The following is a 21879-nucleotide window of genomic DNA, read 5'->3' as shown; positions in this document are numbered from 1 at the left end:
GTGCTGCCATTGCCACATCCAAGCGCTGGGCCAGCTCCTGCTGTTCCACCGCTTGCTGGCCAGGTCCCGGGATCACAGCCAGAGCCCTGCGCGCGGCCTCGCTGACGAGGTACTCCACAGTGTCCCACACAGCCACATCGTCCTCTGTGGGGCTGTGCTGGGCAGGTGCTGGGCTCTCTGCCTCTGCTGCCGCCTCAGTGTCCGTGTGGCTGGGCAAGCCAGAGCCCTCCTGGGGTTCTGCAGGGGCATCCTGGAGGTGCTCCTGGACCAAGGGGTTGACCCAGATGCTGTGGATGCTGTAGTCTTCACCCTGGCACCCCTCTTTGCTGTTCTCCTCTTCCAATTCCGCACGTTGGGCCAGCTCCTGCTGTTCCCCAGGCTGCTCGCCAGTTCCCTGGATCACAGCCACAGCCCTGCGCACGGCCTCACTGACGATGCGCTGGGCTGCGTCCCACAGAGCCGCGTCGTCGGCTGTGGGGCCCTGTGGGGCAGGTGCCGGGCACTCTGCCTCTAGTGCTGCCGCTGTGTTGGTGCTGCGGTGCCAGCCAGATCCCTCCTGGGGACCTTCATGGTGGTCCTGGAAGCGCTCCTGGACCGAGGGGTTGACCCAGGAAGTGTGCGTGGTCTGCTGGCCCAGGCTGTGGCTGACCTGTGGGCAGGAGGAGGAGGAGGACACATGGGATGGAGGCGGCATCCCCGGCCTCGCGGCTGCTGCGTGCGGCCCCGTCCCACCACCGGCCTCTCCCTCCTGCCCCGTCCCTCACCTGTGGCCTATTGAGCAAGGCCGGCAGCCGGAAGGGCTGGGAGTGGGCGTTTGCCTCCTTGTCCATGGGCATCTTGAGCCTCGTCTGTCGCAGAGCTGACACGGGCACCCAGGGGAGATGCTGCCTCCTAAGAAGCTGCTGCCTCCTGAGAAGCCGCTGCTTCTGAACAGCTGCTGCCTCCTAAGAAGCCGCTGCCTCCTGAGAAGCCGGTGCCTCCTGAGAAGCTGCTGCTTTCTGAGAAGTTGCTGCTTCTTGAGAAGCTGCTGCCTCTTGAGAAGCTGCTGCCTCCTGAAAAGCTGCTGCCTCCTGAGAAGCTGCTGCCTCCTGAGAAGCCGCTGCCTCCTGAGAAGCCGCTGCCTCCTGAGAAGTTGCTGCCTCTTGAGAAGCTGCTGCCTCCTGAGAAGCTGCTCTCCTGGGAGTGAGCACCCCGGGGCTCTTGCTCCTTATATACCCCCACGGTCACTGCGCGCACCCCCATGTCACAATGGCCTCTGGCTAAGACGAGGCGCCCGCATCACAGAGCCCGGGCGGTCGCCATGGAGACACCCACCTGCGGGCCCGGCTGGGACTGGCTGTGCCCGGCGTGGGGCAGCCCCTGCTTGAAGGAGGAGGGAGCAGAGATTGGCAAGGGAAGCTGTCCCCAGCACACAGGACCCCATCCCCCAGCGCTTTACTCAGAGATGCTGCTGGCTGCTCCACTACACCTGCAAGAATCCGCATTCAGAGCTTGCTTGTAGGACAAACCAAGGGCCACTCTACAGCCTCACCACACTGATTCTTTGTTTTCAACATGATCGTTGTTACTTTTCTGAAGGAAAATAAAGAAGCTACACGAGCCTTTGAAGAACTTGCTAAGGCTTTCATGTCAGTCCCTCCTTTAGGACTCCCAGATGTGAGTAAACCATTTCTTTTGGCTTACAGTGCTAGAAGCAAAAGGGGGACATTGGCTTTCCCCACCAAGGCTTCTGAAATATCAGGCTATACAGAATGATGTAGAAATCATCGTCATTAACATTGTCAACCCAGCTTCTTTCCTTAGCGGAAACATTGGAGAATCAGTTCATCATGATTGCCGGGAGACCATCGAAGCAACATACTCCAGTCGAGCAGATCAGGCAATGTAGGCCCACTGATGAATGGGGTGGGTGCCCTGGTGACAGAAGATACAGAGAAGGCAGAATTACTGAATGCCTTCTTTGTCTCTGTCTACTCTGCCGGAGGCTGTCCTGAGGAGCCCCGTACCCTTGAGGCCCCAGAGGAAGGCAGGGCAATGGAGGAGTTTGCCTCAGTTGATGAGGACTGGGTTAGGGACCAGTTAAGCAATCTGGACATCCATAAATCCATGGGTCCAGATGGGATGCAGCCGCGGGTGCTGAGGGAGCTGGCTGAAGTCATTGCTGGAACGCTCTCCATCATCTTTGCCAAGTCTTGGGAAACGGGAGAGGTGCCTGAGGACTGGAGGAAAGCAAATGTCACTCCGGTCTTCAAAAAGGGCAAGAAGGAGGACCCGGGCAACTCTAGACCGGTCAGCCTCACCTCCATCCCTGGGAAAGTGATGGAACACCTTATCCTTGGTGCCATCTTAAGACATATCAAGGATAAGAGGGTCATCAGGGACAGTCAACATGGCTTCACCAAGGGGAAGTCGTGTTTGACCAACCTCATAGCCTTTTATGAAGACGTAACAAGGTGGATTGACGATGGCAGAGCAGCGGATGTGGTCTACCTTGACTTCAGCAAAGCATTTGACACCGTCTCCCACAGCATCCTCACGGCAAAACTGAGGAAGTGTGGACTGGATGATCGGGTAGTGAGGTGGACTGCAAACTGGCTGAAGGAGAGAAGCCAGAGAGTCGTGATCAATGGGGCGGAGTCTGGTTGGAGGCCTGTATCTAGTGGAGTGCCTCAAGGGTCAGTTCTGGGACCAATACTATTCAATATATTCATCAATGACTTGGATGAGGGAATTGGGTGTACTATCAGCAAGTTTGCTGATGACACCAAGCTGGGAGGAGTGGCTGACACGCCAGAGGGCTGTGCTGCCATCCAGCGAGATCTGGACAGGCTAGAGAGTTGGGCAGGGAAAAATTTAATGAAATATAACAAGGGAAAATGTAGAGTCTTGCATCTGGGCAGGAACAACCCCAGGTTCCAGTACAGGTTGGGGAATGACCTACTAGAGAGCAGCGTAGGGGAAAGGGACCTGGGGGTCCTGGTGGACAGCAGGATGACCACGAGCCAGCACTGGGCCCTTGTGGCCAAGAAGGCCAATGGCATCCTGGGGTGTATTAGAAGGGAGGTGGTTAGTAGGTCGAGAGAGGTTCTCCTTCCCCTCTACTCTACCCTGGTGAGACCTCATCTGGAATATTGTGTCCAGTTCTGGGCCCCTCAGTTCAAGAAGGATAGGGAACTGCTGGAGAGAGTCCAGCGCAGGGCCACAAAGATGATTAAGGGAGTGGAGCATCTCCCTTATGAGGAAAGGCTGAGGGAGCTGGGTCTCTTTAGCTTGGAGAAGAGGAGACTGAGGGGTGACCTCATCAATGTTTATAAATATATAAAGGGTGGGTGTCATGAGGATGGAGCCAGGCTCTTCTCGGTGACAACCAACAGTAAGGGTTCAAGCTGGAACACAAGAGGTTCCACTTAAATTTGAGAAGAAACTTCTTCTCAGTGAGGGTGACGGAACACTGGAACAGGCTGCCCAGGGAGGTTGTGGATTCTCCTTCTCTGGAGACATTCAAAACCCGCCTGGACGCCTTCCTGTGTAACCTCACCTAGGTGTTCCTGCCCTGGCAGGCGGATTGGACTAGATGATCTTTCGAGGTCCCTTCCAATCCCTAACATTCTGTGTGATTCTGTGTAAGATCTAAAGGACAGTCCTATGGAAAACACTAAGAACTTCTTGATGGACGCAAGCAGCTGTAAGCCAACTTCTTCTAGATTTCGAGGGATCATATAATTAGAAAGGCTGGGCTCACAGCCCACAGGGAAAACTTCTTTTTACCTCCTCTTTAGTTTGGCATTTAGTAAGTGGGAGAGTCGGTCCGAAGAACAGTTTCTGCCTGAACATGGCCATCAGGGAGCTGGAGAACAGAATGGACTGAGAGAAAGAACTGGACAATGATTTGGAGAGAGGTCTGAAGCAAGGAATTGTGTTGTGCAGGTCTCTCCGACCTGGGGGCTACAGGTGCTGTATGGACTCTACCTGCTTCCTGAGCCAAACTTGCCCCCAGCACCTGAGACGAATTGCGTTACAAAGGCCTCCCCGACCCGAGGACAAGAACTGCTGTCCAGAAGATGGATTTTCGCCTGGTGTTTGAGCCAGACTTGCCCCCCACTTCCTCCCTGTAACAAAGGCCAACGAAGAAGAGCATGTGCAGAGGCCCGCCATGGGTCTTGAGGTCACCCAACGGACCGGTAAGAGACCCCTGAACCGAGGCGACGCAGGCACAGACGGGCCCTGGCAAGCGAAGCGGGGACTCTTCGGGCCTGCGCAGTTAAGCCTGGATTGTGCAATAAAGGCAGAGATTGGCCTCGACCTATGGGAGTGAAGCGGGGGTGAAGAAGCATAAAAGACAATTCCTGATGGGACATCATGGAGATCTCCCCACCGGAGGACCCTGAATCACGACGGAGGACCGGCAGGACTCTCGTCACGGGACCGGAGACCAGAGGTACGCCTTTGGAGCTCATTCGGTGGTAAACCCAGCCTCATTTTCCGCCTTTTCTTTTTACCTTTCCCTTTTCCTCTACTCTCTTTCTATCGCGTGCCGCTTTACGGGCAAATTAATAAAGCAACACTGCTTGATTGAATTATAACCCCTTGGCATTTTGGTTGCCTTAATTTTGCACCTCGAGATCAAGGTAAACGAACCATCACGAGTCCATCACCGAATGGACCGTGACAGTAAGGGAAGAGCACAGAAAGGGCCATTGGGGAGCAGAAGCACTATATAAACATTTGATCAGAAAAGAATAGCGAGAAATTTGTATACTACCATAAGACGGGGGACACAGCAATGCGATCTTTGCCTGCAGACTAATCCTAAGAAGACACCCGAGCCAGAAATGGGTCAAATTGGGAAAGGAAATGCACCTGGGCAACAATGACAAAGAGATTTTTCAGAACTCCCAGGAAAACTGGGGTACCAATATTTATTGGTACTATCTGATACCTTTTCAGGTTGGCCAGAAGCATTCTCCACGAGAACAGAAAAAGTGCGGGAGGTGACTAGAACACTAGTACAAGAAATAATACCAGGGTTTGGAGTTCTGGCTGTTATCTCCTCTCATAGAGGGCCATCTTTTATTTCAAAAGTTATACAGCAAGTCAGTCAGCACTTGGGAATATGCTGGCAACTATATACCTCTGCTATGGGGTATAAATCTGAACAAAATCGGGAAATGTGTTTGGACTCGGAGTAGGGGTTTGGATGGGCCAGTATGTAACATCCAACCGGGAGATTATGTGCATGTGAAGTCTCTTGCAGAAAAGACTTTGGAAGCACAATAGGAAGGTCCATTTCAAGTCGTCCCGACATCCTTCACTGCTAAAGAACAGAACGCCCGGATCCATCATTCCCGAGTGAAGAAAGCCTGCAAAGCACCATGAAAGGTAACCCAGGTGCAACCTGGAAACCACACAGGTCTCCTGGCTCCCCTCCTTGACTTCCTATGTGTCGGGATGCTCTGATCTTGGGCTTGGTAGAAGCAGTCCCTGAGTATTAACCAACTGTCTTGGGCCCCTTTAGCTTCAAGCAGCCTTGCCCACGGGATTTCCCCCAGCAATTGTTTGAAAAGGCCAAAGTTGGCCCTGCTGAAGTCCAGGGTTGCAATTCTGCTTGCTGTTCGTCTCCCGCCACATGAGATTCTGAACTCCACCATCTCATGGTCGCTGCAACCAAGGCAGCCCTCCACCTTTACTGCTTCAACCAGACCCTCCTTGTTAGTGAGGACGAGATCCAGCAGCGCACCTCTCCTAGTCCGCTCCTCCACCATTTGCATCAGAAAGTTATCATCAATGCACTGGAGGAGCCCCCTAGACTGTGGCCCGCTTGCTGAGTAGTCCTTCCAGCAAATATCAGGGTAGCTAAAATCCCCTATAACAACGAGAGCCTGTGACTGTGAGGCCGCTCTTAGCTGCCCGTAGAAGGCCTCATCAACTTCCTCACCTTAATCTGGTGGCCTAAACCTTTCTGAAATTCTATCAAAGAGATGAGATGATGTCCGCCTTGACATGTTTTGGTCCTTCTGGACCTTCTGGGTGACCTTTTGGTCCTTTTGGTCCTTCTGGTCGACCGGCCCGGGTGGCACTTATGACATTGGCACGAAGAAACCCAAAAGAAAAGACAAATGCTACAACTGCAGTGAGCGGGCTCACCACGCCAAAGAATGCAAGCTCCCATGGCAGCCTCAAACATGCCATTTCTGCCGGAGCACCAGCCATGTGCTCGCCGGCTGCCCCAAAAGAGCTCAGCAGCGCAGCAGACAAACACCGGGAGGCTGACTTTTGCATTAGACATTTGTTTGTTGTGATAGTAACTCAAATGTTTCGTTGAACATTAAAAATCTGTTTGTCCTTTGAAGGACAGCGATGGGTTTTCTCAGGTAGAAGTAGCCTTCTTAGCTGTGCTCAGAGAAAACATAGATAAAGAATCATCACATTAGTACAAGAATTTACTAACCTCTTCGAAAAAGGGGGATCGATAGAGGGGATTAACTAACTAACACTTCAAGAACTAACACTTGGAGAACTAGAGCTAACCCTTAACCCACATCACAATTGCCTAGCCTTGCTCAGCTTTGTGTAACTTCTTGTATGAGAAACGGGAGCTCGCTGACGACTTGACAGGCCTTGCAAAGATAAAAAAACCCTAGCTGCATCCTTGGGTCAACTAGATAAGAGAAACTTGGGCCCAGGACAGGAGATCTGCCAGTTCTAACCAACTCATCAGTTTGAGTCCCAGCCAACTCAGCACACCAGGCCAGAGGTAAAAGTGTACAGCGAAGAAGACCCCGGTTCACCATCACTGCGCAGGCGCAACCAGGAGGGGCCGGAGGTGGAGGCTGTGGAAATGATTTCCCGGAAGTCATTGTGATAAGAACCGCCTTCTGGGGGACAGGTTATGGATATGCATAGGTGTTCCTAGAACTTTCGTGGATATGTAACACTTTACAGCATTTCACCAAGCTCACAGCTACTGGAAATTTACACAAGTCTTAGGTGGAATTATTTAGCCGTGTGTCCAGCACTTTCAATAAACACACCTTCTTTACAATCTCAAGGTTGTGAAGTCATTTCCACGCCTCAATTCAGTGCTTTTTAGAGAGCTAGAAGATAATATGCACCAAAAATGAGGGAAAAAAGAGTCTGAAAGCTGAGGAAAAAACATCACTTCTTTAGAATCACATTGGAAGCCACTCTGACCCGCCCTGCTAATGACTAAGGCACAACCAACCTAGAAGTTTCTTGCAAGTGTCGTACCAACACACCCAGAGCATCTCCATTTCTTTTTCCTCATTTTAAACTGGCAGATATTGATTTGTCCACAAGAAAATCCCCAACGTAAGCAAGACTCACTGCTCAGCACACCAGTCCTGCACTGACCTTCCCAGCAACAGGCATCCTGTTGAAGGTGTTCCATAATACGATTCCTGCCACAGCTTGATCCCTGAGGTAGAAAATGACACCATTGCCGTTCTCTTCTCTTCTCTTCTCTTTGGGACTCGAGGCACTGGGGGAAAACTTGGAGAAATGTCAGCTTCTGGTGCTTCTGCTTCTGTTTCAGTCTCTTGATCGAAGAGATCTTGTCCCTAAAACAAAGAGATGTCAAACATCCAGTGCAGAAAAGCAGCAGCAGCTCTTGCCTGTGATGTTGAAAGCGGACTCAAGAGCAGGGCCGTGTAAGAGACTGAGGCGTTTTTCTCTGAGTTGCGTCCGGCAAAAGTAACTTTCAAGAAGACGAGAATGAAACAATCCTAACATGAAGCACAGCGCTGACCATTCCTGACTTCCAGCGGCAAAAGCAAAAGGCAGAACACTCTCCTTCTTTAAGGCAGCATACACAAAATAAAGATGCTTAGAACCACACCAACTCTTGTGTGCAAAACCTGATCATTTGATTGCTATGGAGGAAATTCAGCCTCCCTGGGAAAAGAAGTTTGAATTTGGGGAAATGACTTGCCCGAGGTCTTCTTGGAGGAACGTTACGTTTTCATCACATTTTACTATCAAAAGCAGCCTTTAAAGCTCGGTGTAGAAAAGAAGCAAACCAATGGATGTCTCCTGGAGCTCTTCAGTGCCATCGGACCAACTCTCTGGCCACTACACAGCGAGACACAAAAACCTTCGTGCACGGAGACAGCTGCCGAGCACGACTGTAGCCCTCCCTGATTGCTCCCTTGCATTTTTCAGCATGTCTTTTGCTGTTAATTTAGCAAGAACTCCTCCCGTTGGCAAATTACTCTTGGCAAACTACTGTCAACAAGGTGTCCTGGTTTTGTTAAAAAACATGTTTCTCTTTCAGTGAATTTTTCTGTCGGCTAAAGTCTTCGTATAAACTGTGCTTTCCTGAAAGCTAGCTACATGTTTTGGTAGCCATAGCGATGGTATGCAAGATCATTGATAACGATGCATCTCGGGAGATGTGCAAGCAGGAGCTGAACTGCAACTGACCGACCAAGTATTGCATCCCATTCACGTGATACTTCATATAAAAGTGGGAGATCACGAGGATCTCGTCCCTTTTCCTTATGGCCCACATTGGGAGAGGACCTTGCGAGCTGTCCCTGCAAACCAAGGCCTAGTGACAGACTGAACCCAGTTGCGGCTGGCTGCAGAGTGCCGTCCAGGACTTCGGGTGCCGGCCCTGCATCTGCCGGAGCAGTTGCCGGGACTTTGAAGATCGGTTTGGTCTATTTGGTATTCTTTTCTCTATTTTTATTAGTAGCATTAGTAAAACATCTTTCAGTTTTCCAACTCTCTTCTCTCTGGCCTTCTTTCCCTCCCAATCGCCTGTCAATAGTGGGAAGCGGGGAGAGGGAGGGGCTGAAGGGGCAAGCGGGGAGAGAGAGGGTTGACAATACATCTGTCAGGGTTTTATTGTCACCTCGCAATCAAACCTCAACACAAGGCCAATGGGTTCGGACCCTATGTTAAGAGCCAGATTGCTCCTAGGAAGGAAGTGTCGATTTCACAGAGAATATGTGAAGCAGATTAAAGAGAAGAACACATTGCTGTGCTGTCACCTTGAACTGGGCACCTGTTGCATTGCAAGTGGGGGGCTTATAGGAGTCAACGCAGCTGTGATTTGGGGCCCAGCAAATACCGTGTGTCAAAAGTGTTCCCAATCCAGCTGAGGAAACAGATGCTTCCCACAAAACGATTTGGGTATCTCGAGGTGTACATGACTACCTTTCCGGCCAGCACCCCAACTGACTTGTTGCGGCACAGCCCCGCAGCAGCAGAACGTGTTGCCGGTCGCCTCACACGTGATGAGCGCAGCTTGGACAGCTGTGGTAAGTTACTGGCTTTGTTCCGTGTCAATTTTACTCCTTTTGCTTTTCATGAAGTGAGGCTGTTTCATGCCCATTTCGTCATGAAGTTCGACTTGCCCTCAAAGTGCTGGCATCACCTTATCCCGGAGAAGGACCGCACTGTGAGCAGGAGGAATACCCCAGTCCAAGCCGGGTAAAGAAGGGGTCCGCTCCGGGGACGTGGCGGTGCCGTGCTCCGTCCTGAGCCCCCGGCCGATGGCGATTCGACTCCGCCCTTCCCCAGCTGAAATTCCCCGCAGGGCAACTCGGCAGCTGGATGCAGAGAAGAGACATGGTGCTGCTGCCCAGTGCTGCCCTAGTGACTGCAATTAGCTCTGGCTCTGTGCAGTGCGCCGGGGTGCTGGGGAAGAGGAGGATGCTGCGAAGGCTGCTGCCCAGGCCATGCAGCAGCCACAGACAGCCGTGGCTGGTCTGCAATTGGCCACACAGGCTCTTGGCTAACTGGCTTTATAACTGAGCTTCCCTCTATTTTTAGGCCCCAGAAACCCGGGGCGGAGGAACTCGCGTCTGAGATGTAGTTCTGCGTGGGTGGATTTCTTCTGAAGAGCAGCACTGTTTGTGGCCCTTGTCCCCAGTGTCTCAGGCCTGAACCTGCTCTCGTGATGCTGGAAGCCTTGTGCATCAGAGCCTTGCGCAGAGATGGATGAGGGCTCAGATTTCCAGCAAGGGAGCGAGAAGCCGGCTCTTCCTGACTTGGGAGAACCTCGGCGGAAGAGAGGGACCCCATCCCGGCACCACGTGTATGTGCGCAGGGTCTCGCCTGTATCAGCTCATGTAGGTGCTCTGAAACACCCCCGCAATGGGGAGGTTCCTTGTGAAACGAAGCTGATGCCGTATGGTGCAGGGATTAGGTCAACCAGGCCAAGTTGGCAATAGATGTGCAATGTTCAAAGTCCTAGACTTGAACTGGAGACAGGCGAGTGGGAAGGGAGCTTGAAGGGGGATGCAGCCAGACTGCCGGCTTGTGGCAGCACCAGCCCAGGGCTTCCCGCAACCAATGCCGGGACACCCCGAGGACAGAGATTGCCTGCACCCGTCTTTGTCCCGAGGTGGACCAGGAACTGATGAGCACAGGGGGAAAAGTGTCATTTTTTATTGGCTTTATTACTTTGTAAAAAGCATCCAAGGCCGAGCAGAGGCTGGCAGCACCATGTCCTCAGGGCAGGTGAACGCCGCGGTCGCCGTCCACGCACCCATCCCTCGCGTGCCACCCTGAGCCGCTCCCTCTGGACGCTGCGCAGGCTCAGGACCAGCCGCATCTCCAGGGAGCCGCGCGGCGCTGGCAGCCGGGCTCTACTCCTCTTGCTGTCCCGCTATGCAGCTACAGCGGAAAGCCCTGCGCAGAGCCCGGAGCGCCCTCCTGAAGCGGGAAGGCCGTCGAGCCGGGGCGTGCAGGCGGGTGGTGATGCCTGTGGGAGTAGGAGAGCTGTAGGCGAGCGGCAGGGTGGGCGACCGATAGCCCCTGCCTGCCCCCGCCACCGAGGGCTTCCCTCAGGGAGGGGTGGCTGGGGAGTGGCCCCCTGTGCACGCAGTGCCACAGGCCTGGCCCGGGTGCCGCTGGCTGGGACAGCCGGGACAGCCCAGCCCTCACTGGGATGGTGCTCAACTTGGGGACGTACCTTGCTCATCCTCGGGCGCGTCCCTGCAGCTGGAGCACGACTGTGTGTCACCTGTGTGCTGGGAGGCCACCTGCATGGAGACAGCAAGAGCACAGGGGATGGAGGGGATGTGGGTGCCATGGCATGGGGAGCACCGAGCATCTCCCTGCCGCACACAGCCCGGGCACCGCGCTGGCCTCGGGCGACTCGGGATGCCTGCTGCCGGCTGTGCACCACCAGCTCACCTGCTGCTGAGGATCCAGAGCCACGGGAGAAGCCACTGCATGTCCTTCGTCGTCCGCTGCTGGGGCAAGGTGGATTGTGCCAGCGTCTGCCGGAGGCTCTTGAGGCAACCAAGAAGCCACTTCCTCCTCGTTTGCTGCCGAGCAGACGATGGTTGTGCTGGGCTCTCCTTCATGGCCTCCAGACATTGGAGAAACCGTATTTTCTCCTTCGCTGTGTTCAGCTGGGACGAGAAGGGCTGTGCTGGCCTCTCCCTCAGGCTCTCCTGCCAAGGGAGACTCGGTGGCGTCAAGTCCTGCGGCTGTTGGTGCTGCCATTGCCACATCCAAGCGCTGGGCCAGCTCCTGCTGTTCCACCGCTTGCTGGCCACGTCCCGGGATCACAGCCAGAGCCCTGTGCGCGGCCTTGCTGACGAGGTACTCCACAGTGTCCCACACAGCCACATCGTCCTCTGTGGGGCTGTGCTGGGCAGGTGCTGGGCTCTCTGCCTCTGCTGCCGCTTCAGTGTCCGTGCGGCTGGGCAAGCCAGAGCCCTCCTGGGGTTCTGCAGGGGCATCCTGGAGGTGCTCCTGGACCAAGGGGTTGACCCAGATGCTGTGGATGCTGTAGTCTTCGCCCTGGCACCCCTCTTTGCTGTTCTCCTCTTCCAATTCCGCGTGTTGGGCCAGCTCCTGCTGTTCCCCAGGCTGCTCGCCAGGTCCCTGGATCACAGCCACAGCCCTGCGCACGGCCTCACTGACGATGCGCTGGGCTGCGTCCCACAGAGCCGCGTCGTCGGCTGTGGGGCCCTGTGGGGCAGGTGCCGGGCACTCTGCCTCTAGTGCTGCCGCTGTGTTGGTGCTGCGGTGCCAGCCAGATCCCTCCTGGGGACCTTCATGGTGGTCCTGGAAGCGCTCCTGGACCGAGGGGTTGACCCAGGAGGTGTGCGTGGTCTGCTGGCCCAGGCTGTGGCTGACCTGTGGGCAGGAGGAGGAGGAGGACACATGGGATGGAGGCGGCATCCCCGGCCTCGCGGCAGCTGCGTGCGGCCCCGTCCCACCACCGGCCTCTCCCTCCTGCCCCGTCCCTCACCTGTGGCCTATTGAGCAAGGCCGGCAGCCGGAAGGGCTGAGAGTGGGCGTTGGCCTCCTTGTCCATGGGCATCTTGAGCCTCGTCTGTCGCAGAGCTGACACGGGCACCCAGGGGAGATGCTGCCTCCTAAGAAGCTGCTGCCTCCTGAGAAGCCGCTGCCTCCTGAGAAACTGCTGCCTCTTGAGATGCTGCTGCCTCCTGAGAAGCTGCTGCTTCCTGAGAAGCCGCTGCCTCCTGAGAAGCCGCTGCCTCCTGAGAAGCTGCTGCCTCTTGAGAAGCTGCTGTCTCTTGAGAAGCTGCTGCCTCCTGCGAAGCTGCTCTCCTGGGAGTGAGCACCCCAGGGCTCTTGCTCCTTATATACCCCCACGGTCACTGCGCGCACCCCCATGTCACAATGGCCTCTGGCTAAGACGAGGCGCCCGCATCACAGAGCCCGGGCGGTCGCCACGGAGACACCCACCTGCGGGCCCGGCTGGGACTGGCTGTGCCCGGCGTGGGGCAGCCCCTTCTTGAAGGAGGAGGGAGCAGAGATTGGCAAGGGAAGCTGTCCCCAGCACACAGGACCCCATCCCCCAGCGCTTTACTCAGAGATGCTGCTGGCTGCTCCACTACACCTCCAAGAATCCGCATTCAGAGCTTGCTTGTAGGACAAACCAAGGGCCACTCTACAGCCTCACCACACTGATTCTTTGTTTTCAACATGATCGTTGTTACTTTTCTGAAGGAGAATAAAGAAGCTACACGAGCCTTTGAAGAACTTGCTAAGGCTTTCGTGTCAGTCCCTCCTTTAGGACTCCCAGATGTGAGTAAACCATTTCTTTTTGCTTACAGTGCTAGAAGCAAAAGGGGGACATTGGCTTTCCCCACCAAGGCTTCTGAAATATCAGGCTATACAGAATGATGTAGAAATCATCGTCATTAACATTGTCAACCCAGCTTCTTTCCTTAGCGGAAACATTGGAGAATCAGTTCATCATGATTGCCGGGAGACCATCGAAGCAACATACTCCAGTCGAGCAGATCAGGCAATGTAGGCCCACTGATGAATGGGGTGGGTGCCCTGGTGACAGAAGATACAGAGAAGGCAGAATTACTGAATGCCTTCTTTGTCTCTGTCTACTCTGCCGGAGGCTGTCCTGAGGAGCCCCGTACCCTTGAGGCCCCAGAGGAAGGCAGGGCAGTGGAGGAGTTTGCCTCAGTTGATGAGGACTGGGTTAGGGACCAGTTAAGCAATCTGGACATCCATAAATCCATGGGTCCAGATGGGATGCAGCCGCGGGTGCTGAGGGAGCTGGCTGAAGTCATTGCTGGACCGCTCTCCATCATCATAGCCAAGTCTTGGGAAACGGGAGAGGTGCCTGAGGACTGGAGTAAAGCAAATGTCACTCCGGTCTTCAAAAAGGGCAAGAAGGAGGACCCGGGCAACTCTAGACCGGTCAGCCTCACCTCCATCCCTGGGAAAGTGATGGAACACCTTATCCTTGGTGCCATCTTAAGACATATCAAGGATAAGAGGGTCATCAGGGACAGTCAACATGGCTTCACCAAGGGGAAGTCGTGTTTGACCAACCTCATAGCCTTTTAGGAAGACGTAACAAGGTGGATTGATGATGGCAGAGCAGTGGATGTGGTCTACCTTGACTTCAGCAAAGCATTTGACACCGTCTCCCACAGCATCCTCACGGCAAAACTGAGGAAGTGTGGACTGGATGATCGGGTAGTAAGGTGGACTGCAAACTGGCTGAAGGAGAGAAGCCAGAGAGTCGTGATCAATGGGGTGGAGTCTGGTTGGAGGCCTGTATCTAGTGGAGTGCCTCAAGGGTCAGTTCTGGGACCAATACTATTCAATATATTCATCAATGACTTGGATGAGGGAATTGAGTGTACTATCAGCAAGTTTGCTGATGACACCAAGCTGGGAGGAGTGGCTGACACGCCAGAGGGCTGTGCTGCCATCCAGCGAGATCTGGACAGGCTAGAGAGTTGGGCGGGGAAAAATTTAATGAAATATAACAAGGGAAAATGTAGAGTCTTGCATCTGGGCAGGAACAACCCCAGGTTCCAGTACAGGTTGGGGAATGACCTACTAGAGAGCAGCGTAGGGGAAAGGGACCTGGGGGTCCTGGTGGACAGCAGGATGACCATGAGCCAGCACTGGGCCCTTGTGGCCAAGAAGGCCAATGGCATCCTGGGGTGTATTAGAAGGGAGGTGGTTAGTAGGTCGAGAGAGGTTCTCCTTCCCTTCTACTCTACCCTGGTGAGACCTCATCTGGAATATTGTGTCCAGTTCTGGGCCCCTCAGTTCAAGAAGGATAGGGAACTGCTGGAGAGAGTCCAGCGCAGGGCCACAAAGATGATGAAGGGAGTGGAGCATCTCCCTTATGAGGAAAGGCTGAGGGAGCTGGGTCTCTTTAGCTTGGAGAAGAGGAGACTGAGGGGTGGCCTCATCAATGTTTAGAAATATATAAAGGGTGGGTGTCACGAGGATGGAGCCAGGCTCTTCTCGGTGACAACCAACAGTAAGACAAGGGGTAATGGATTCAAGCTGGAACACAAGAGGTTCCACTTAAATTTGAGAAGAAACTTCTTCTCAGTGAGGGTGACGGAACACTGGAACAGGCTGCCCAGGGTTGTGGATTCTCCTTCTCTGGAGACATTCAAAACCCGCCTGGACGCCTTCCTGTTTAACCTCACCGAGGTGTTCCTGCCCTGGCAGGCGGATTGGACTAGATGATCTTTCGAGGTCCCTTCCAATCCCTAACATTCTGTGTGATTCTGTGGAAGATCTAAAGGACAGTCCTATGGAAAACACTGAGAACTGCTTGATGGACGCAAGCAGCTGTATCCTGAACGCTGAAAGGCATGCTGCTTCTGCTATAGCCATGAAGTGATGGAATCTGGACTTCCACCTCAAAGTACTTCTGCACAAAAGGCAGAAATAATCGCCCTTATTCGTGCTCTGGAACTAGCTCAAGGTAAAATGGTGAACGTCTATACTGACTCGAGGTATGCTTTCGGGGTCGTGCATGCGCACGGAGCAATTTGGAAAGAAAGAGGCCTCTAGAACTCTCAAGGCAAACATATCAGACATGCAAATGAGATACTGAAGTTATCGGAAGCAGTTCAACTTCCTAAGAAGGTGGCAATCATGCATATCAAGGCACACCAGAAAGTGAGCTCGCAATTGGAAAAAGGGAACGAGCTGGCGGACAGAGAGGCAAAACTGGCAGCTAACCAAAAAGTAAGAATAGAAAGTGCCCTAGTCCCCAACGGGCAGGTCTCTTTGGACGGTAAGCCAACTTCTTCTAGATTTCGAGGGATCATATAATTAGAAAGGCTGGGCTCACAGCCCACAGGGAAAACTTCTTGTTACCTCCTCTTTAGTTTGGCCTTTAGTAAGTGGGAGAGTCGGTCCGAAGAACAGTTTCTGCCTGAACACGGCCATCAGGGACCTGGAGAACAGAATGGACTGAGAGAAAGGACTGGACAATGATTTGGAGAGAGGCCTGAAGCAAGGAATTGTGTTGTGCAGGTCTCTCTGACCTGGGGGCTACAGGTGCTGTATGGACTCTACTTGCTTCCTGAGCCAAACTTGCCCCCAGCACCTGAGACAAATTGCGTTACAAAGGCCTCTCCGACCCGAGGACAAGAACTGCTGTCCAGAAGATGGATTTTCACCTGGTGTTTGAGCCAGACTTGCCCCCCACCTCCTCCCTGTAACAAAGGCCAACGAAGAAGAGCATGCGCAGAGGCCCGCCAAGGGTCTTGAGGTCACCCAACGGACCGGTAAGAGACCCCTGAACCGAGGCGACACAGGCACAGACGAGCCCTGGCAAGCGAAGCGGGGACGCTTCGGGCCTGCGCAGTTAAGCCTGGATTGTGCAATAAAGGCAGAGATTGGCCTCGACCTATGGGAGTGAAGCGGGGGTGAAGAAGCATAAAAGACAATTCCTGATGGGACATCATGGAGATCTCCCCACCGGAGGATCCTGAATCATGACGGAGGACCGGCAGGACTCTCGTCACGGGACCGGAGACCAGAGGTACGCCTTTGGAGCTCATTCGGTGGTAAACCCAACCTCATTTTCTGCCTTTTCTTTTTACCTTTCCCTTTTCCTCTACTCTCTTTCTATCGCGTGCCGCTTTACGGGCAAATTAATAAAGCAACACTGCTTGATTGAATTATAACCCCTTGGCATTTTGGTTGCCAAATTTTGCGCCTTGAGATCAAGGTAAACGAACCATGACAAGTCCATCACCGAATGGACCGTGACATTAAATTGGCGTCACGGACAGGATTTTGAGAGATAGAGAGGTGCAGGTAGTGTCTGGTCTGTATCAGGGGAAGGACGTTTCGGTTTAGCCGCACCTGGCGTTGCACTGTTATCAGCCTACGCTGTTATCAGTGACAGTTGTTCAGAAAGCAAGGGGAGCGATTCAGATTTCCCGCACACCACACACGCCTTGGTGTAAAGCACTCCGAACTCGAGTTGAGGGCTCTGTCTCTTGAAATCAGACCAAAAGATCTCAAAGCGCAAAAGGGGTGCTGTTCTCATGGCGATGAGAATTGTCTGCTCGGGATAGTGAAGGGGCAAATTTGTGGTTTTTGTGTACCTAAGTTGAGCCTTCCCGTAGCAGATTTTGGCCTCTTCAACCGCTCAGGAAAGAGAAGGGTGACGCAGCAGTTGCTGTAGCTTTGTGTAACTAAGTCGTGCCTTCCTGTAGTGGGTGTGTTCCCTTCATAATAAGAATGACTGAAAGGGCTGATAATCAAGATTCTTGGTTAGTAAAAGATTGGGACTCGCTCTACACACTTTTAGCAAAGTATGGAGCTCGACCCTCTGTACCCGGAGAAGACTGGGCTCGTGATAATTGGGGCTAATTTACAGAGTGGAGTGGACCAAGTGATTTCTTTACAGACCAAGTCTAAGTTCAGATCAGAAAGGAATAAAGCCGTTGTGTGTGCTGTACTTAGAGCTAGTCTCGTAGCAGCTATTGAAGATTGCTTTAAGCGACGAAGTAATGCGAGTAAAATTGTAGAATCCTTTAAAATCTGGTGCAAGTTTTGCAAAAAACTACCTCCAGTTTAGAGCAACAATTAGAAAATTGTTTTGAACAATTAGAAAAAGAGAGGGAAGAAAACCGCTCATTAAAATCTACTCTAAAAGAGGAGTGTTTAAAAAACACAAGGGCGCTGCAGGAGCGGGAGCTGGAGGAGAAAAGTGTCCGACAAGTAGCTCAAATGTACCCTCTGAAAGAATTAGAGATGAGAAAATGTCATGGAGAATATCCACCCATAAGACCCTTGGTGAAAACAGAATATTTTTATGCAAATGAGCAGGATACTGACCCTCACATTACAACGAGGCAAACTCCTTACACTGCCACCAAACTAGCTAAACTAAAAAAGGAGTATAGTCGTCTCCCTAGAGAATCTGAAACAGAGTACGTATGGCGCGTATCTCTTACCGGGGGGGACCAAATTCAGTTAACTGAGCAAGAAGCAAATGGTTACTGGGGGCACGGAGTTTTCTTAACAACTGGTGACAGACGTGCTCCATGGTCCCTAACCCAGCGAGCTGCTTATTGGGCTGGAGAGTTAAACCCCCTAGATAAGGGAGAACCCCTAGCAATCACTGGCACACCTGATCAATTGCTAGAAAGTGTACACAAAGCAGCTTGCTTACAAATGATACATGAAAGAAAATTGATTCTCGAATGTGAATCCCCAATGATGTTGTCAGTTAATCCAGACATGATGACTCCTTTAATAAGGGGACTCCCAGAATCACTTAAACCTACTGGGATTAACCTTCAAAGAACAGTTGCACTGATCAATCCAGTGGATAGGTTAGAAAGTGTAATTAGCACCCAAAATAACAGGAGTGGGGACCAAAGGGATGGAGCTAATACCAGCATTGACTCCCCCTTTACCCCTGCCCCGACTTCCCCAAACCAACCGAATACCAAAAAGGTGTGGACATGGGGAGAAGTGGCACAAGAACTGATTGATTATAACAGGAAATATGGTCCTGTAAAAATCCTAGAAGAAAAGTCAAGAGGAATCCGTCAGATTGAAGTTAAAAATCCACCCCTCCCTACCGATATTCCTGTTGCCACTTCAAGAAAGGAGCGCCCGTACATTAAAACGGGAAAGGGAGAACAGCCAAAGGACCAAATTTCAGAGGATTGGGAACGCTTGTTAGAATGGTTGCATGTAAAACGCAAACACACCGGAGCTAAAGATTTGTATCGTGAAGCTCTGGCCCGAGGCTGGCCCGTCACCAGAGACATGTGTAAACCTGCATATCAGCCTGCGAGCAATGTCGGAGACGGCTTGAAAGGCACCCTTTAGAAGACTACCCTCTACATTTAAGGGAGGGTAAAGGTTTGTGGGATGCCTGGCAGGTAGATTATCTTGGCCCCTTTAAGAAATCGGGGGGTAAACGTTTTGTGCTGGTGGGGGTGGAAATAACATCAGGATTAGTCCAAGCTGAAGCTTTTGGCAGGGCTACAGGTGAAAACACTGTGAAACCATTGCGAGAATGGTTTGGAACTTTTCCAAACCTACAAGCTGCACCTGCTGGATAATTACATCATTTTAATTATTCTTGCCTCAAGGAGGCGAGCCCTGTTTGTTTTCTGTTTTGCAGGAGAACTCCAAGGGACACAGAGAATAACACGAATCATTCATGAATCAAATCTGAAGGCCTAAATTTTAAAATGACCAATAGCATAATTGAGCTGCGGAAGCGAATTCCTAATAAAAAACGAACACAGAGAGACCTAACTGGTGTGTTGGGGTCAGGATTGGGAGTTTTAAACGGTATTGGTTCAGAAATATTAATGAATAAATTGGCCACTACAACTAGTGATTTGGCGAAATTGCAACTGCCCTTGCGTTCTTCCCTATTGGCTTTGGGAACTAACCAATGGCTGTTATCAAAAGTGTTACCAAAGTGGGAAAAAATTAATGTGAAAGACCATGAAACGATAATAGATGCACTTGGTGTGGCCCAAAATAACCTTTCTTTAGCTCTCAGGTGTATTCAGGCACAGCTGTGGACGCTATCAGTGGCCTCCTCGATCATAAGAGAAGGCGAAGAAGGCACTTTTCCCACCGAAATTCGGAAAATTGTTTGGGACAGCGCCACTGAATTTGAGAGAGAACTCCAATCCTGGTGGACTTTGGTAAACTTTACCTATGACCCCATCACAAACACGGCCACAACCTTTGTGTTAACTATACACAATGCTACAATAGACATAATTTACCCCATTATTGCATTAGGTTTGAACCACAACGGAACTATACTCTATCCTTTCGAGCATAGAGTATGGGCCCGAAAAGTGGACGAGAAGTGGCAAACTGTAAATTTAGAATCTTGTATTGTGCGAGAGCAGCAAGGATTCATCTGTGAAAGCAATACAATCAGTGCTCAAGACATTTGTCTAGACACTGAGCAAAATGTTTGTCATTTTGAAGTTCGCCCTAATAATCAAGAAACGGTATTAGTGTATATTGGCAAAGGTTGTGTGTGCTTGAGGACTATTTGTGATTCTATATTAGTAGATATGTTGATGGTAAATATTAGAAACCATTCAAATGTTTGTATTTGTAATTTTGTTAAAATTACTGGATGTGATTTTTCTTACCTAGCACCAGTCATATCTCATCAACTTATACAATCTAATTGCACACTGATTCATGAATTATTGCCTACACCTCTTGGGATGAATCTCACATTGGTAAAGCAATTGTTGCAACACCAGGACTTGATTGAAATCTTGGAAGAAGTTGGAGTAAATGGACAGAAAACCTAGATAACTCTTCCTGAAGAAATTCACCGTGTGTTGAGAAGAATTGAAAAGGACACAGAACATAAGCGGTGAGACACGCTCTTCGGGTGGTCACCTACTGCTACAGGCATCCTGAACAAGTTGTGTCATCCCATTGTTGTTCTCTTGGTATTAGTTTTGATAGGTTTTGTTCTGTCCGCGGTATTGTTCGTTTTAAATTGGAAAATGGTAAAGCGTTTGACACATTTGACATCTGCGCTTAATGCACACAATTTGTTTAACGTGCCCTCCAATGTAGACATTCCCAAAACCATTGATATCAAGCGGAACGCGTGGATATAAACCATTTCTTTCTTTTCCTTTTCTTTTTCTCTCTCTTATCCTTTCAGTCTCTCTTTGAGGACTGTGTTACTGCCACAAGCTCCTGATAGCAATGCTCAGCCACGGGGTGGTGTGAGAGTCGGTCCGAAGAACAGTTTCTGCCTGAACATGGCCATCAGGGACTTGGAGAACAGAATGGACTGAGAGAAAGAACTGGACAATGATTTGGAGAGAGGCCTGAAGCAAGGAATTGTGTTGTGCAGGTCTCTCCGACCTGGGGGCTACAGGTGCTGTATGGACTCTACCTGCTTCCTGAGCCAAACTTGCCCCCAGCACCTGAGACGAATTGCGTTACAAAGGCCTCTCCGACCCGAGGACAAGAACTGCTGTCCGGAAGATGGATTTTCGCCTGGTGTTTGAGCCAGACTTGCCCCCCACTTCCTCCCTGTAACAAAGGCCAACGAAGAAGAGCATGCGCAGAGGCCCACCAAGGGTCTTGAGGTCACCCAACGGACCGGTAAGAGACCCCTGAACCGAGGCGACGCAGGCGCAGACAGGCCCTGGCAAGCAAAGCGGGGACTCTTCGGGCCTGCGCAGTTAAACCTGGATTGCGCAATAAAGGCAGAGATTGGCCTCGACCTATGGGAGTGAAGCAGGGGTGAAGAAGCATAAAAGACAACTCCTGACGGGACATCATGGAGATCTCCCCACCGGAGGACCCTGAATCACGACGGAGGACTGGCAGGACTCTCGTCACGGGACCCAAGACCAGAGGGACGCCTTTGGAGCTCGTTCGGTGGTAAACCCAGCCTCATTTTCCGCCTTTTCTTTTTACCTTTCCCTTTTCCTCTACTCTCTTTCTATCGCGTGCCGCTTTACGGGCAAATTAATAAAGCAACACTGCTTGATTGAATTATAACCCCTTGGCATTTTGGTTGCCTTAATTTTGCGCCTCGAGATCAAGGTAAACGAACCATCACGAGTCCATCACCAAATGGACCGTGACAGTAAGGGAAGAGCACAGAAAGGGCCATTGGGGTGCAGAAGCACTATATAAACATTTGATCAGAAAAGAACAGCGAGAAATTTGTATACTACCATAAGACGGGGGACACAGCAATGCGATCTTTGCCTGCAGACTAATCCTAAGAAGACAGCCGAGCCAGAAATGGGTCAAATTGGGAAAGGAAATGCACCTGGGCAACAATGACAAAGAGATTTTTCAGAACTCCCAGGAAAACTGGGGTACCAATATTTATTGGTACTATCTGATACCTTTTCGGGTTGGCCAGAAGCATTCTCCACGAGAACAGAAAAAGCGCGGGAGGTGACTAGAACACTAGTACAAGAAATAATACCAGAGTTTGGAGTTCTGGCTGTTATCTCCTCTCATACAGGGCCATCTTTTATTTCAGAAGTTATACAGCAAGTCAGTCAGCACTTGGGAATAGGCTGGCAACTATATAGCCCGTAGGGGACCTCTGCTATGGGGTATAAAACTGAACAAAATCGGGAAATGTGTTTG

The sequence above is a fragment of the Caloenas nicobarica genome, chromosome 6 (assembly GCF_036013445.1).
Source record: "Caloenas nicobarica isolate bCalNic1 chromosome 6, bCalNic1.hap1, whole genome shotgun sequence".
Classification (NCBI taxonomy): Eukaryota; Metazoa; Chordata; class Aves; order Columbiformes; family Columbidae; genus Caloenas; species Caloenas nicobarica.
This window is presented reverse-complemented; position numbering follows the sequence as displayed.